At 37.8% G+C, this 17,809-nt stretch overlaps 1 protein-coding gene across 1 annotated transcript in view; it reads right to left on the bottom strand.

Annotated features, from left to right (window-relative positions):
* ROR2 (receptor tyrosine kinase like orphan receptor 2) overlaps positions 1-17,809 on the bottom strand; it is a 149,778-nt gene that overhangs the window by 17,572 nt on the left and 114,397 nt on the right. The gene's annotated exons all lie outside the window — the stretch shown is intronic.

Here is a 17,809-nt window from a genome sequence, read left to right on the forward strand (position 1 = left end):
CAATGGATTTTTACAAAACATATTCTTATAAAAGTGGAAAAAACTCAAAATACTGTAAACCTGAAACTGTCCCATTCCTAAGGTGCAGCTTTTTCCTCCAATTCTCTCTTACCTTGGAAGTCTTAATGAGGGATCCTGTACACAGCTCATTACAGAAAGAAAAAAACAAACCCCAACATTAATTTTAAAATAATAAACTAATAACGGAATTTGACAGATGGATCTCTTAAAAAGCCTTTAGAATGAGACAGCAACATAGATCTAGTTACATGTCTCCATGCATTTTTGGCATTCAGCTGTACTCCATAAAATTAGGCAGTTTGTGCTCTTCTCCCACTTCTCTCTCCCGCTCTTCATTTCCTGTAGTGGATAGCAGAAGAGTTCTTGCCAAGCTTGAATTAAAACATGGAATAAGAGTAATCAAGGCTATAACCTCTTTTCCTCTTCTCTCTAGTGAAAGTCAGTGCCAAATTTCTCTTTCAACATGTATTTCAATATAGTTTTCAATTCAATGAAGCTTTGGGCCTTTCACTCCCTTACATCAACATAAATATTTTGGCACAAAAGCGCTAGCCAAAAGGCTCAGTGGTTCAACACTTCATCCCCAAAAGCCCTGTAAATAATACACAGCCAATCTGCAGATCATAACTGTCAGCCAATCTGCAGATCATAACTGTCAGAGCACTGAAAGGGGACTTAAGAGAGAGAGCACTCTCTTAAGAATAATATCCAGTATGTCATGTGTTTCCTATAGCATGGCATTGCCTCTGTGCTAGGATTCACTAACCTGATGGTTATTTACATCATGCCATATACTGCATGATGGACCAGAAACAGATTTTAAAAAATGTGTCTCTAGAGTAGGGCATCTAAAAACCTAATTAGCTTTTGTAACTAAACGGTTCAAAAGTCTGAGATACCTCTCCAATACCAACACTGAAGTATTACTTCAATGCTCCTCTGCACTTTTTACTTTATTATCTTTGGATATTAACACCTGTTTTGGTCATGTAGGTTCCCCATTCCCTTACAAATACTTCCACCCTTTCTTTGGACTCTCATGAGCAGGAAAAAACTGTCAGTGACTACATGTAAAATTTCATAACTGTAGCTGTGAGAGATCAGCATGAAAACCCTCTCTCTGACAACAGCTACCCAACATTGCCTGTGCCTACTGCAGCCCCTCACACTGATACCTTACTCCGTCTTAGGAATCTTCTCATTTTTCCTATGCTGTGTCTCCTTGATAAAGCCGACCACTTCAGGAGAATGGTACCAATATTTCTTACACTTTGGCCATGGAAAGTTGGGCAGGACTGTCTGTACAGGTAGCCAAAAGGTGGAACTAGCAATCACCACTTGAGCTGCATCTCCTCTTTGCCTCCCAAAAACACAATGATTTAACAGAACTCTTGAGAAGTCATGAATACAAAGCATATCATGCAGTTGTTATCCAGATATGGCCTTTATTTCCTATCACACTATTATTTTTAAATATTCATAAAGCACATGTTTTTCTACAAACCCTGACACAAGTTCTACTTCCTTAAAGATGCCTAAGTTTTTGATTAGGGTGGATGAAGTAAAGGAGGAGTCATAGGATCAACTACTCCCTGCAGTGACATTCCTTCATTCTTACAACAAAACCTGTAATTTTGCAACAATTGCATCATGCCTGAAGGGACCAAAATATCAAAGCATTTTGTCTGTGCCTGTTTTATGATCCTTGACCACCTCAGTAGGAAGTCAGCAATTCCCAAAAGGAGCTGAATGAATATGAAACCTCTTTTTGACCTCTTTCTAAAGAGTAAATTCATACCCCTATCCTCCAGAACAAAGTCTGCAATGTATCTTACTGAAACTGTATCTCACACTTCAGGTCTCAGTTCAGGGCTCTCTTGCCAATACTAAAAAAGAAAAATAAAAAAGCACACTCCAAACAGCATGGGTTTGGGGACAAAAGCAGTGTGACCTCTTACTTAGCTCTGTTTATTTATTTTTGTCAAGAACTTTAAAACACAGCTTAGATATTATAAATACACACATATGCTCCCCTCTCCCATGTTATAGTCAACTGCTGATTGTACTAAACTAGATATGACCATTACCATGGACACAAGCAAAAGTAAACAGTAACCTGATGTCAGTTAACTCTGACAGAAGTGTGGCTGCTATTCTACACGCATCTTTGTCAGGTCAGAAAACTCAGTGAATGCTGTTTGACTAGTAGTGGTACTGAGAGAACAAAATTTGATTAGTCTTCTTAGGAAAAAAACTAATTTCAGCTGCCGAAGTGGCAGCAGTGAGAGTCTCCTGACAGATTATTCTGTCCTTCACCTGTATGTACCCTTGGGACATGGCAAAAAATCTGCAACAAAAAGCAACCTGGGGAGAGTCTGACAGAACAACATAGGAGTGGTATAATGCGCAGTTCAAACGGGAGCCCTTGGAACCATGTGTGGCTTTGAGTCATGCTCCAAACAACATGCCAGCAATTTAGTTGCTGATCAGAGCATTAATTAAAAGCTGCTGAAAACAGACAGAAATACTCTTCAATTTCCTGCTGCTTGAACTATAATGCCTGCTCTGACCAAGAACCCTGGTGAAAGAGAAATCTGACTCCACAAAAGGAACCCAGAACAGTTCAATTTGTTCCACTTGCAGAAATCTTACAAGCTATCCACCACAGGTACTTTTTTACCTTTGTTCTTTAGTTTGCACATATTTCAAGGTAGCATTAACTTTTCTCTCCAGTGATTTTCTTCCATTTTTAAAGATTTTTTTTTGTTGTTTTTTCTTACAAAACAGAGTCAGACACATGCTAAGTGTTTGTCTTTTTTGCACCTTTGCTGGAAGGCTGAATCAACTACATTGCACCTGGAAACTGAATTTTCTCAGCACTCAGAATGGAGGTAAGGTATTCTCTTACTGAGTGAACTCTCCTCCCAATTATGCAACATATGTCTGACCAGAGTTTGGATTTAAAAATAAAATTGACTAAACTTTTATTCATAAAACCCCAGTTTCCATACTTCAGATTCAGTGTTATCAGTTTCCCAGACTCAAAAGGTAACCTTCTGCCAGAACAATTCCATTAAGAACTAGGGTTTCTAATCAAAAGCAAAAGTAGAAGAACCTACTACTTCAGTCACTCAAAAATAAAACCAAAATATTGATACTATTTTTATGTACAACATGGAACTTGTACAACGTCTGAAAACATCTTGACAAACCGAGCACTGATAAGCATTTACAAGTTCCTCATCACACATGCACTGCAACACCTCATAAAATACAGCTTGCCTTCAGGTTTGTGGGTAGAAGTCCATATGAAATGCAGAATTAACCAAGCAAGAAGTGTAGAAGAAAGATGCAGATTCAATCATACAGTGCTACTCCTCCCATTGTTAGAAATCACAAATTCCAGGAACATCTGGGTCTATAAAGGAAGAACTGGATGAATCAGTGCCTCTGAAGAGGAATAAAACCTAGCAAGATGAATAGAAAACTCTCTAGATGGAGGTTATGCAACTCTTCCATAAGATTTCTATCTGCTATCTGCTCTAGAAATACATAAAGGGATTTTTAGATGTCCTGGAAAAAAACATAGTGGACATCACTACCCCCACCCTCTCATTAAGCATTACTTTAATTTTGCATATGACACAGAAAACACACCAAACAAAATACTACAGAAGGAAACACACTGGCAACAAAGATGCTTTTCTTCATGGAAAATTTGAAATGTGGAAAGAATATGTCTGGGCATAATACACTATATGCTATCTCTGTAACACCACCTATTTTTTGCCACTGTCACAGCTGAACAGACTAGAGGGCATAAGAAACAAAAAAATCACAGTTAAAAAAAAAAAAAAGGCAACCATGGAAACTTTGTTCAGTACTAAAATCACCTTCTGAAGCACCTAAATTTGAGGCGCATTTTCAGTATGTATTTAGTGCCCCTGAAAACACAGTAAATGCACACTTGTGGTTTTCCTTAGAAATAGAGAAAACACATGAAGCTCTATTTTTAGCAAGGATTCACAAAGTGAATTATGAAAGCAGAACTGAGAGGTACCAGATATTAATTTGCTAGTGAGACACCTTTATTCTGATTGCATACCACAAGTTTTAGTTACAAAGACAGCAGAAACTTGTAAGTTAAAAGTATTTTCCTGAAAATAGAAAAGACAAAACACCATGCACCAGACATAGGAAGAAACTCAGAAGTTCTCAAGAAAATTCAAAAAGAGTAAGTTTTTCAATTTAATACACTGGAAAAAATCTCATTTAATAACACCCTACCAACCTACCATAGCAGTTATATGGACAGACATATTCTCAACCTACGCTTTACCAAAGCAAAACACAAGCCAGTTCATAGATTGTAATAGTATATTCCAAAGGTTAGCTATCAAAAAGTAGCAGAAACTTTGTTAGAGAAGCTTCTCACAAGCGCACTAAATGCAATTAAAATTTCCTATAAACTTTCCCACAACAAATAAACCTGAAACTCTGACCCTCTTCCATGCTGCCCAGGGATTAGAGCAGCTTTTAATCAAGAATTGTTAAATACTCAGACCTCCCACTAATGTTTCATTATAAAAAGAATGGCAAAGCAAGGACAAATGCACTGAAAACCACAGACTATGATAGATGAAGGAAAAGACAAATTATATATGTCAGCCTATTTGCTATTCTTAGAGAAATACAACATTTGGTATACAGTTGCTCATCTTATCAGGATGTCTCAGGATTTCTGATAGTTACAACCTGATAACTAATGTCAGAAGCTGTGTAAAGAGAATTATCATGACAGACAGCAAGATCAGAGGAAAAAGGATAGGCATCATATTTCAGATTATGAGTTTACTTAGCCTAGTGTGTGGCTACTTCATAAATATATATCACAGACATTTCTTGACTGGCAACACTAAAAAGAATAAAGGAATAAAGGGCCTATGTTTAATCAAAGAGAGGCAAATCTCTCTGATGGAGAAGAGCATTATAAAGGGCTGCAGTAAAAAAAAAGTTATTTCGGGGTTTTTACATATTTATTTATTTATTTATTTATTTATATGGTTTGTTTATACTGAATCACAAAATCAGGACATCTTAAAATGCTGAACTACAGTTTTTGTAATTTGTTACCCCTACTCTTGATGCGCATCATATCACATCATAGTGCTGAGAAGTAAAGCCTATTCACAAGAGGATCACTTTTCTATGGTTAAAATTATTTTACATCCCCAAATATTTCCTCCCCCAACAGGCCACAAATGAGAGTTGAGAGAAAAAAAACATACTACCCTTGTCATATGCCATATTGCATCTATAGGATTTGCCTCCTTTCAAAAACAGTGAATATACATTAATATTATCATAGAAAAATACTTGGTACCTTCTGGCCAGGTTTGTATATTTACCTTCAAGAAAATATCAAATATAGCACAGAATTTCTTGTTTCACCATGAAGAAAAATTTTTCAAGAAATGCTGTCTTTTAAACAACGGGCTTTAAAACTGCTCATTCTCGTAGGCCGCCCATTGTCACAGGATATCAATGTAAGTTTTACTACTGACTTTCAAGGCAATAGAACTGAGGTGTAAATATTTGAGGGAGAAAAAGAATATAATTTTTTTAGAAAGTATGGTTTGAAATATTATTATCTATTGAAGGGCTGGGCTAATGCCAGGTGCTTCTGACATCAGCCATAACACAGGGCAGAAATTCAGTAACACACACAAATAGGTATTTGCTTTTAGTGTAGTTTTGAAAACCCAGGTGTACAGGAAAACCTCAAAAAAAATCCCAAACCCACAAACCATAAAACACCCAAAACTTCACACATGCCCATTTGTACCCTTCCTGCTGAAGCCAAGAAACTAATGGGTGGCAGGGATAACTTGACTGCTGTATTGGACCCTTGCCTGAATGAAGGCCACCCTGCACCCACATCATGGGAGAAGAGCACAGGCTTCCTGCCCTACCTGTATCCATTCTCTGAACAAACAGTTTCATCCTCTGACCAAAGGCTTCTGCAAATAACCCACCTTTCCGGCACTTAAAATCATTGTTTACATCTTCACCTGCTTCTAAAGATTCGTGCTCCTGGGATATTAGGAAATCCATACTGATGTACTTAACTCCTCAAAGAAAGACTTAGAATATGAAATATTTAGAATATAGTGAAACTTTTCCTTTGCACTAAAGGAACCTAAGAAATACTATCAGAAAAGAAGGGGAGCCTAGTGTTAGAAACAAAAACCTAACAGGCAGGGGAATTTGTATAAATAGTCATAGCTCAGCTGAAGTTAATGGGCCTATGACAATTTACACTCACAATGGATATGGCCCGTGACTTCTGTTACCAAATGCTTATTGAGTGTAACAACAAGCCCCAAAAGAAAGATTCCCTTTACATTTAGCAGACAACATGGACAAACATTTTGTGCTTGTTATCTGTAAAGTAGTACATCACAGAATCCCTTAAAGAATTTACTGAAATTTCCAATTACTGAACAGAATAATCGTGTTGCATTTGATTTAGATATTTATCTACTAGTTACTAAAAAATACAGTGTGAATTGAAACTCCATATTCAATGCCTAAAATCAGTAAAAAATAACTGTTGATCTTTATTCTACTGTTTCTATTAGATGATATATTTGTTCATATTAATCATAGGACCTGAGAGAGCATTTTAAGCCAGCTTATACATAAAGGAACATTGAAATGTCATCAGTAAAAAAACAGCTACAAATGAAACTATTGTTTGAGACAAAGAGAAAAAAGAGAAGACATTTGTCAAAGACCAACTTGAAAACTTTAAAAACAACCTAATATGTAGGCTACTGAAAATATTGCCAAAATGGATTATGAAATCAGTATTTTTAAATATGAAATTCAGGCTTCAAAGTCTGTCTCTAAAACATAGTCTAAATAATATTTTAAACATATTTTCTAATGTTATTGTGAAAGGAGGAGTCTTTTGCTGCTAAATATTTAAAAATCATCTGAAGACAAGAAAGGGAGAGAACATCAATAGGGTTTAATCATAGTCCTTCACTGACTCATGACCCAAATTGGTCTCCCCAGTGGGCATTGCCTTAAGTGGGTGTCAGCACTCTTAGCTCAGTGGGTCCTTGATAAAAGATACTACAATCAATAATTTAAGTGGATTAAACCAAAGGAAAATGGTGTTGCCTTCCTTTCTTTCACACACTCATCCGCTATTTTTCCTATAACAAGAAAAACAGCCCTCACAGGCAAACAAATACAAGAGAAAGAAACACATGAAACGGTGGCAGGTTGCTCATTAGGTAACTCTGCATGCTGATATGGTTTCTTGGTATCATATCTACAGGTATTTATTACTGCTTTGCATCTTCAGAAGAGTTTTCAGTGTACCAAAAAATGTTGTAGTTCCCAAGTACAGCACATACAGAAGTATAGACATAGATGATAGGGTTGCTTTTACTACAATAACCTGGGTGAAACAGTCGAGGAAGCAAAACTAAACAAGGACATCAATGTTCTGAATTTCTGTAAGAAACAGAGGATAGTCCCTAGCTGTATAACCAGCCACAATCCTCTTGATTAACACATGTAACTTCAAACAGATGATCTAATATTCTGCCAACAACATTCTACCTTCTGCCTACAAACTCTCTCTTTCAGTTAACTCAAAGGACATTTTTGTAAATTTTCCCTCTGCTTTCATAGCTGTTAGCACGTTGGGATGAAATCTTGAAATCACATGAGTCAGCTGGCAGTCCAGGGAAGGCTGCAGATCTGTTTTGCTGAATGTCAGGTACTTTTAACAGAAACATTTCTGTTACAACCATGGTTAGTAAAAATTTGGAAAGAAAAACCTTCAGAAAACTAATTTCAACACATGGGAACACGAACCTAGCCAGGCAGCATTCCACCTTCTCACTCACCAAAGAAGCCATTATGAGTCTTCCTCCCCACCCCTTTTTTTCAAGGCATGCCATCCCCCTCAATGTGTTATGACTGTCTAATAAATTGTCTTTCTCTGACATCTCCAAGAAAAGTGAGCAGGGCCAACAGACCCTCTCTGAAGAGCCTCTAACAAGCAGCTCCCTCTTCCCTCTGCTGACAGAGGAAAGCAAAATTCTTAGCTGTTTTCCATCCTCATCCTGCCATGCCACCCTGAGCGAGTGAGTACACATAGGTAAGATCCAAAAGGGTCCTAGAAAAGTCCACCAGCTGAAAATCTCTGAACTGCTGCTGTATCAGACAGCAAAAAACCCCCAGCAGGGCCATCCTGGGCAGCTCAGAGGGGGCTCCAGCAGTGGGGCTGCTCATGCCTTGGGGCCAGCGCAGGCAGCTCCACCCGGCTGGCTGGGCTTCAGCAAAGGAGGGAGCTTCATCACTAAGAGATCACAAACAGGAATTTTTTACTATAGTTCAGTTGATTTAAATCTACTGATAGACCTACATATATATGCCAGGAAGACAGGCAGGAAGTAGAAAGTATTGAAAGAAAAGACTGTGCAAGCATGGCTGAAAACTGGAAGTTATAAAAATCCAAAGAGGAGGGAAGGTTAAAAGAAGGACAAAGGAATAATTTAAAACATAAAAATGAAATCCTGTGGAAATATCTTAAAGCTTTTCATTTTGGTTGGCTTTTTTTTCTCTTCTTTTTTTTTAATTATGGGGAATATAAGCTTTCTACAAAGTACTTTCTGCCTTTTTATAAGAGGTTAAAAAGTTAGAACATTTTTGTAAAAAGTTAAAACTCAAAATTCATTATTAAGTGTTTTAAGTGTCCATGCCATTAAAAATGTGATAATTTCTGGAAGCATATGAGCACATGAAAAAGTGAAAATAACTGTACTGTCATAATTTTTTTTCTTCTTTCTTATGTTTTTTTTTTTTTACAGAACAAAGATGGATTTTCTATCTCAGTTACCACAGAGATTATACATCTGATAGCAGAGAGCTTTGTAAAATAGCTAGAAATGATCACAGCATCAGCTATAAATTTGCTATATAATTATATGTAGAAGTGTGCATCCTCGAAGTCTGTTGCAGAACACTTTCATTCAAACTACAGAAACATCAAGCATTTAAGAACATATAATACTGAAGTGTCAGTTTTCCAGTCTTAAGGAAAAATTAGCATATTCTATCTACTTGTAAAAGTTGACATCTTTTAAATTATGTTCTTAAAAACATCTAAGTGGCAATAAGAAATATTTGTTAGTTTCTCTACTACTTTTTATGGATGCAATACGAGATAATTCTAGGCAATGCTGCAGGAAGTTAGAGTTTGTGAATACTTCCCAACATTACAAACAATTATCATATCTTCCCTTCGATATGGCTTGAGATTAAATTCTCCACAGTCAAAAGATAATTTTTGCCTTTTTAATTTTGGTTACTTTTATGGAAATAGTTAGATGTTTCACAAAATAAGGGCATGGAATTTTTTTTTTATATTTTATTTCTCTTTAGAAAAAAAATAAATTAAAGCCCCAAACACAACCACTACTAGTAGAAGGAGCAGCCACTTGGTTGTGACGCTGTCACATTGTCTTGCTATTGAGCAGACACATGAAACATGGAACAGGCATGGTCTCTTCCCATGAAACACAGCCTGAATTTGTTCAGCCTTTATGTAATTTCCACCTAAATGCACTCATAAGCCCAGTCTATGAGTGCACCTGCTATTCTCCAAACACTGTGCCCTTTGTGTGTGACACAGGAAAACTGCTTGGCACCCATGGGGATCTCCTAAGGTAAACTGAGGCGCTGTGTGAGGAGTTTGCGTTGGGCCCTGGAGGACAGGGACTGTGGAAGTGGGATGAAGAGTCAGGGCAGGGATGCGTACCATGGCTACCACCAGGTATGCACCATTTGATGTCTCCCTCAAATCGAGAGCAAAATCAAACAATTTTTGTGTCTCGCCATTTCTGTCTGTCGATGGATGACTAAGGATGCGTCTCCACCTCTGGGCTGGTCTGTACTGGAGACAGCAGTCTGTTCTTAGTGTTATCCACTTGTCATCTGTTCCAGCAGCCGAGGTCTGGCTAGCATGGCTAAGGAATCCAGAACTCATCAAATAATCTTTGTGTGTCGTCATAATTTCACATAATAGGTTTGCTGTTTTTTTCCAAATTAGGAAAATTAGCTTTTTCTCCACAGGAAATTCTATGACAGTTTCAAGCAAGGCCTATAGAGTTCTCAAAAATTAAAAATAGACACACATCTGCTTCAGCCACTAGAAGAGAGTGAAAATGAACAAACTTTGGGTCTGTAGCTTGCCTTTTCTGGAGCTGGGGTAAGAGTGCCCTGAATCACCCAAAAATGCTGGGAGGCTGGAGTGCTCATCCACCCTTGACATAACACCAAAGGTAACTTCCCCCTTACATTTCTTCCTTTGGAATTGAAATTACTTACTGAATGTTTATCAGACTGTATTTTAAAGACCCCTTTCCTCTTTTTCTTTTCTGTTTTTTTCTGTGTACAAACAATTAATCCTGACTGTCACATTTTTCCATGTAAATCTTTCTGCACTTAAATCTTTCTGCATTATAATAGTGGATGCTGGCTGCATTGTTCCACAGGCAAAATAGCTCATATTCTGAAGTCAGAATGAATTTATTTTCAGATGCCACATCCATGATGCTATGCAAACATCATTAGCTTGATACTCTGTGAGTAGCAATTGTGCCAAAACCACAGCTCTGTAAATTAATGTAATTTGGTTTAACATTAATAAACTGTTCCCAAATCAAAACATGTGGCATACTCAATTAGGAGAACAAATGCTTCCCCAAGTTTTGTATTTCAGCATTTAGTTCTTAATGCTTAAAAAGTGAGATCCTGTATACACTGACACACCTGTCAGTCTGAGCCATAGAGTATATAAAGCTACAATGATCACTCACAGCACATTCTTGATGGAGTATCTGAATCTTGAAACTACTGATGTTGTGTTACATTATCACTTTTCTCTCTCTCCCCCAACTCTGTAAAAATATATGCAGCTAAACTTCTGACACTGAGCTTATCTCTTCTACAATAATTACCAAGCGTGGTGTAAAAATGCTACTTTGCAGCTATCTACAAATGAGTAGAAATCCATGGCAGCTTCAACCTGAAAAGTGACTACAGCTTCAGCTCTGTAACATGGCACATCTACAAGGATGTTTTAGCTACTAAGACATGCTTGTAGATGCGTCATGTTACAAATTCCTGCATAATTTAACAGATATTCGAGCTGAGAGTACGCCTTTATGTAATGTAGCATTTTACAGTTGGACTCAATGAACTTAAGTGTCTTTTCCTACTTAAATGACTCTATGGCTGGGAAAGCCATAGAAAAAGGGGTGCAGCAGGACCCCCAGGCCTGCCAAAGGGCTCTGGGGTGCTGGTGGGCAGCAGCTCAGGGTGAGCCAGCAGTGTGTGCCCGGGCAGCCAGGAGGGCAAACCCCATCCCAGGGGGCAGCAGACACAGCATCACCAGCTGGGATTGGGGTCATCCTGCTGGATTCAGCCCTGGTGCCCTCACCCTGAGTCCTGTGTGCAGGGCTGGGCCCCACACTCTGAGAAGGGTGGGAAGGAGGTTCTGGAATGGTCCGGAGGAGGACAACAGGACTGGTGGAAGGGCTGGAAGCTATGTCCGTGAAAAGTGGCTAAGGATTTTGGATTTGGCTGCTTTTGGAGAGAAGGAGGCTGATGGGTGACCTCACTGCTCTCTATGGCTTCCTGAGAAGGGGAGGAGGGGGAAGTGCTGGTCTGTTCTCCCTGGGTTCCAGCTACAGTGCGCATGAGAATGGCTCAAAGCTGCATCAGGGGAGGTTCTGAATGGACAACAGGAAACATTTCCTTACCAAGAGGGTGGCCAAACTTAAACAGGCTCTCTAAAGAGGTGGTCAATGCCCTGCGCCTGCTAGTGCCTTAAAAAGAGGCATTTGAACAATGGTCTTAATAATGGGCTTTAACTTTTGTCAATGGAGTGATCAGGAAGCTGGAACAAATGATCATTGTAGGTACCAGCCAACTGGAGCTACTGTATTTTATTGTGCTGTATTGCTCAGTATTATACTTTATTGTATTGTATTATATTATTTTCTATTCTGTGCGTTTACTCCTCTACTAGTAAAGATTAAGCTTTCTGAGGAATATGAGAAACTGATGATGACAAATGCTTCTTGCAGCCCTACTTTTAGAGTAGTAATACCTCAAATACTTCAGACTTTGGACTTAACAAAGCAATACCAATTTAAAAAACCAGATTTTTCTGAATGAATTTTCTTTTGCCTTCTTCAAAAATAATTCCCTCCATCACTGTTAATGCTATTTAGTTTTGAGTAGAATTGTTCAAATATTATTGGTTTGTACCATCTGTTTGACTTTCTCTCAATACACTACATTAGCTGCATCTAGGTTTTTTGGCTCTTTCAAACTGAAATAGAGAACATAATAATACAAAAGTGGGGAGAAATCTAACCATAAAGCCATAAAAATTGAAAGGATGATTTATGGTGTGGTGTTCCAGCATTATCTCATTTTGTTAAATTACCTACTTTTCATTAGAATAGTGTTCCTTTATCTTTGTGCCTAACTACACATTCACCCTTTCCTTATATGCACTTAAAGGCTATTCAGCATCCTAAGGAACTCTAATTAAACTCAATGTGGCATCAAATGCCTACAGGAAGTCTCAGGGACATATAACTGTCCTTTTGTAAGACATACAATAAATACTTTGAAAGCCATTTAAGCTACTGAACAAATGAGAGTAGGAGAGGGATAGAGGGAAAGAAGTAAAATCTAAACACACTAAAGATTGCTGCTATCAGGGATGTCCAACAGCTGCAGTAGCTACTTGCCAAAACCCCAAGGGCCATTACTACTTTGAATATCAATTTACATATATCCTTAAAGGGAATAACAAGTGTTTAACTTTGCTTGCAACTTCTTTGGTTGTTTAATATAAACTGTTTTTCTGAGCTGCTAAAACCTAAGCACCTGCTGCTGATCTGGAATTTGCTGGAAGAGGGCGTGTTGGGGTCACACATTTGCAAAGAGCTGTAAACTGGCTCTCTGCCATGTATTGCACAGCTTATGAGTCACACCTTACAGCTCGCCTGATATGACAGCCTGGGCTTTTTTGGCTATCAAAAACCTAGCCACTATTCTGCAGAGTAGGAAGCAGGTTCTCCAAATAAACAGAATTCTCACCCACAGAAAACATCCGCTCCCTTAAACATTCATATAGAAGCTAAAGGCCTACATTTTTGAAAAAGAACCCTCAGGAAAGGAAGTGTTTGTGTTGTTTGGTGTAGTGCATGGTTGTAGCCCACATATAATGAATTACATTCATTACTTGAGCCAACCCATTTAAAAGTATTTAAAAGTATCTTGACAGTACTGCTAATAACAAGTGGGCAAGCACTTCTGACATTTAACCCTAAGTTAGCTTAACTGTACAAAATGTAACTAAATACTACTTCTTCCTAAGGTATTTAGAAACCTTGCCCAAATACAGGCCAAGTCCTGCAGGGTTGCTTTTTTGTCTTTGACACCAGTCTCTCTCTATAAAGCAGCACATCCGCATTACAGTTTAATTCGCACAAGGGCATTTGATTTATACAACAGCAAAAAAGAGGGTCAAACTTTCATGAAGATTTATTTTTAATCACCTGTGCATATGCTTGGCTTCCTTTGGTTTTGGGGAGTTCTGAGCAACATGGGTTAGTGTGCATAACAGATTGAAGCAAACTATTATAATTTTTTCTGCCTATACATTCCCTGTAAACATCTTTTTTCAGTTCTTCCCTCCCTCTCACAGAAAGGAAGAAAACCTACCACTTGTAATAGTTTCCCCAGACAAAAACTGGCCAAAACACAGACACTTGTGTCTACTCCAAGATGGTATGTATATTAGTTTAAATACACATCTGGCTTTTAAAATTCATCAACTTTGTAAGCACACTGAACTTCTACTACTATCCACTAAATAATATAAAACGCATTAGATTGTTCATCATTTATTTACTTGTGATTAGAAAGCATTTAAGTGGAATATTCAGGCTGAAGAAGCAATGTCATGTGGCAAGAAGCGTGATTTGGTGTGGTGCAAAACAACCCAAAACAGTATTTCCACTGCTCTTTAACTCTGCCTTGAATTACATGTGTTCTGGGGTTAAAAAGAGTGGGGGGAAGTAATCTTTGAAATGCATGAGTAACATTAGATTAAAAAATCAGGTTTTATAACAAGATAGACTGTCAGCTTCCTCTGAGCACACCCTACATCTCCGGGCAGAATAGAGTATAAATTTTAGTTACATGTTGACTTGTGATGTCATCAACATCTGAGCCTTTCTAGGCTGTATCCAACATAATTAGAGGAAAAGTGGAAAAATTGCACTCTAAAATAGATAAAAGAGAAAAAATTTAGTGTAACCTTGGTTTTAGTTCTGTCCTTCCTCCAAATTTCCTGTCTTGGCCTGAAGGACTGTCAAAGGACATTTAAAATGATGAAGTCAAAAGTAGATCTGAGACTGTGGATCAAAATCCCCCGAAAGGAGCCCCAAACCCACAGGAGGGTGAAATACAGCCTCCCCCTCAGCCTTGAAAGAAAAAAAGGAAACTGACACACGGGGGCTAGGAGGGAATTTCAGCATGTTTCTGCCAGATCCCCAAATTGGATTGTCAGGGAGTCAGGAAACCTGCCAAGACAAACACATGCTGTTTAATGTAGACCAGCCCAAGATAATCTGCGCCTCAGTTCCTCACTCATAAAACAGGATAACATTCCAAACTTTATGGGGAGAAGAACGTACCCAAAACACTTTGAAATAATCTGATCCCATAGCAGAAGAAGGCAAAAAATTCCCAAGATCCGCCATCTCCATTTGATGTACAAAACATGGAGAGACAAAGGTTAAACAACTTGCTGCAATCACACACAGAGACAGGAGTACAGTCAGAAATTAAATCCAGACCTCTGAAATTACAGTCCTGTGTTTTAATCACAAAATTCTTTTTTTTTTTCCTTGATTAAAACAGGAAATGAAAACACAAGTATGAGCTTATTCTGTAAATTCAAGATATTACCACAAGCATCTTAAAAAAACATACATAGTTCAAATATGGTTGTCTCAGCCACATGAATATCTTGATGAAACAAAAGGCAGACATGTCATTCTGGAGGAAGCACATCATCAAACACCTGGTCCTTATGGGCCTGAATAAACACTGTAACTTCTGAGTTGAAACAACCTTGTATTGTTTAAAAAAACATCTGTTTATGTGAATTTTAAGATAATCTTGTATAATTTCCAAGATTAACAATGTTATCTGCGGCTAAACTATGTTGAGACCAAAGAAATCTGCCACACCACCTAAGGAAAGGAAGAAGATATAAGTGGTGCTGTTATTTGACTGTAAGGGAGGCATATTTTCTTCTTAGTATGATGTTAGATACCTTTGGCTTACCAAAGAGCTTTGGGATTCATGAAGATTCATCACATGATGAAAATGAGTTTGTTTCCATCATAAAGATATACGAGTGCCCCTCATATCATGCAGGAATTTCCTTTTGAGGTCACAGAAAAGGTGCGCTTTGTGATATATAGACCATGGAGAATAAATTGCTCATAAACCCAACCTCCTCACTGGAGTTTTAACAGAGCCACCTTACTGGTTTTATACATTCTGTTTTTCACTGTTTGAAAGAACTGGTTTTTTCCTAACTACAGTTGCATCATTAATTTTCTTCATTGGCCCAAATCTTAAAAAAAATTACTGTTGTCCCAAACTACTTGAAAATCAGACATAAGAACTGGCAAATTCATTCTGAATAATTAATATCTCAAAAATTCCTCCACAAAGTAATGATTGCTTCTATTTGGCGGCAATGTTTCTTCTCACCTATTTTTCCTTAGCATTCAATATACAGGCACCGAAAGTTGCAAACCCATAACAGATCTTAGTCAGAGTTCAATAAAACAGGGACTTCTCAAAGTTTTTTTAAAACCCAGCTCTTCTGCACAGGGCTCAGATCCTGGCATCCTAAGCAGATTTCAGAAAGGTCACACAGGGAAAAGTGCAGCAGTGACAAGAGAGCTGTTTCCCATACACTTGGCTGAGCTTAGGGGAATTCCTTTCTACCTGCATTCTGTGTGCCTTCCTCACTTCACAGAGGCCTCATCAATTTTCCAGAAGCCCATAAGAGCCAACAAACAGAATATTTGAATATTAGATATCTTCCATCCCAAGCTCCCTTCAAGATGGTACTACCATAGTTTAACTGCTTCAAAACCGGAATTTGCCCAATGGGTAAAATTTAACCTAATAATTCAATTCAAAAGAAAATTATATTAGACTAGAGAACATGCAGTCTTTTAGAATAATGTTATCTTCTATGAACACCACTTCTAGAAGGAAAGACAACTGTTTCTGCCCTTCTGCTCTTAGACTCCAAGATATTAATGCCCATTGCTTTGTTTTAATTAATGGTCAAAAAACCATTCTCTGGTATTTGTTAAACATTTATTTTATATCCACACACTTGTACCTCTCTGAACAGATAGGATGTCTCTCTTTTGAGAGGCAAAACTAAAAACACTAATGATGCAAAAAGTAAAAGAATAATGCAGTGAGAGAAAGGATTGCTAAAGGGTTGTACTCTAGTAAAACAACCCTTTAGTAGCACAGTCCTCTGGACAGCAAAGACTAATCAGAAACTACTTTTTTGACCATGTTTTGAATTTATTTCCTTTGTAAATTAATCTGGATTATCTATTACTATTTTCGGTAATTTTAATACTTTTGATAAGCAAGATAGATTTTAATTCTCAATTTCCCCAGAAAAATCCCCGGAAATTTTTAAACATGTGGATCTTGACAGAAAATAAAGATGTCTCCAAATAATCCACATCAATTTAAGACTATGTATTTGGTGGAAAGATTTTACATTTAGATTTATATGAAAACGCCTGAACTTCATTACCTGAAGGTCAAGATGCTTTTTTGCACTGGCAAGTCTGACTGCATTACACACATTTTCTCTCTGGCAATCTTTAATTGCCAATTAATTCTAGGAACCCACAGCATGAACTGCATAAAAATACCTCGCTAGATGGTATCTACAGAGATAATGTTTCTTATCCCTTAATATTCAATAGGTATAATCTTAAACCAAGTTACAATGGTTTTATGTTTCAAGTTTCCACTGAAGCATGTCTCTTTTGAAGCATTAATACCAGCAGCAATGGCTCTCACATGGCTCAGTGCGAGGCTGCATTGTGCAGACAGTGAATGGAAAGAGTCCTTTGTTCCATGAGACCTCCTTCCAAGCACTTAGGTACTCCTTTGCCTTTTTCCACCCTTCCTCTTTTCTGGCTTGCAAACTGACCCGCATGATTTTATGCAAAATATTTTTTTAAAATCAGGGTCAGTTTCTGAAAACAAAATAATTCTACCACCAAAACATGGCATTTTATTTGAAGGACTGATTTTTTTAAAAATTGAAACAGAAGTAAGCATGCAATGAGGCAAAGATCCCTAATCCCTGAAAGCTCCTGGGCCTCATATGATAAGACCCTCATGACTTCTTACTAGACCTCTGACCTGACCTCGTTTTAATAAAGTTTCAGGTTTCTGTCCAATCTAGTGGATATTAAAAAGAAAATAACCTACCAGCAGCGTACTCTTCAGTTCACCTTTTAATGGCAGGTCCAGAACAATGATGGCACACTACTGCTTCCAATACCAATGGTACAAGACTCATTGTGAAGTGTCAAAAGCCAAATGAAAGGATTTT

Source organism: Zonotrichia albicollis, chromosome Z (assembly GCF_047830755.1).
Source record: "Zonotrichia albicollis isolate bZonAlb1 chromosome Z, bZonAlb1.hap1, whole genome shotgun sequence".
Taxonomy (NCBI): Eukaryota; Metazoa; Chordata; class Aves; order Passeriformes; family Passerellidae; genus Zonotrichia; species Zonotrichia albicollis.